This window comes from Ornithorhynchus anatinus, chromosome 7 (genome assembly GCF_004115215.2).
Source record: "Ornithorhynchus anatinus isolate Pmale09 chromosome 7, mOrnAna1.pri.v4, whole genome shotgun sequence".
In the NCBI taxonomy this organism is placed as follows: Eukaryota; Metazoa; Chordata; class Mammalia; order Monotremata; family Ornithorhynchidae; genus Ornithorhynchus; species Ornithorhynchus anatinus.
In genome coordinates this window covers 51,823,855-51,824,475 of record NC_041734.1, presented here as the reverse complement: position 1 = coordinate 51,824,475, position 621 = coordinate 51,823,855, and the positions used below count along the sequence as shown (strand labels likewise).

The window sequence follows — 621 nt, the reverse complement described above, 5'->3', positions numbered from 1 at the left end:
ATGACATCGTTAAAATCCTCCCTTTCCTCTCCATCCAAACATGTCTTGTCTTATGCCGTCGAGTCTTTCCTGACCCACAGCGACCCCCCGGACACATCTCTCTCAGAACTCCCCGCTCTCCATCTGAAATCGTTCTGGTAGGGTATCCGTAGAGTTTTCTTGGTAAAAATATGGAAGTGGTTTACCATTGCCTCCCTCCGCGCAGTAACCTTGAGTCTCCGTCCTTGACTCTCTCCTGGGCCCCTGCTGCCCAGCACAGCAGAGTTTCGACTTGTAGCAGATTGCCTTCCACTCGCTAGCCACTGCCCAAGCTAGGAATGGAATGGACAGGCCTCTGCTTGACTCTCCTTCCCATAGCTGAGACTTGTAGAGTACTGGAAACTCTCCAGGTGAGACCTGAGAGGGGATCCATCCAAACTGCTAGCACATTAATCCAAGCACTTATCCTATCTCACTTTGATTAGTGTATCGGCCACCTTGCTGACCTCCCCGCCTCCTGCCTCTCCCCACTCTAGTCCAAACTTCACTCTGCTGCCCGGATAATTTTCTACAAAAACATTCGAGTCACGTTTCCCCACTCCTCAAAAGCCTCCGGTGGTTGCCCATCCACCGCCACATCAA

General features: G+C 51.7%; 1 non-coding gene across 1 annotated transcript; it reads right to left on the bottom strand.

The window, feature by feature from the left end:
* Positions 1–269: 269 nt before the first annotated feature.
* LOC114813613 lies at positions 270–406 on the bottom strand. The gene has a single exon (XR_003761330.1). It is a non-coding gene; the product is annotated as a small nucleolar RNA SNORA7 (small nucleolar RNA).
* Between the last annotated feature and the right edge of the window lie 215 nt (positions 407–621).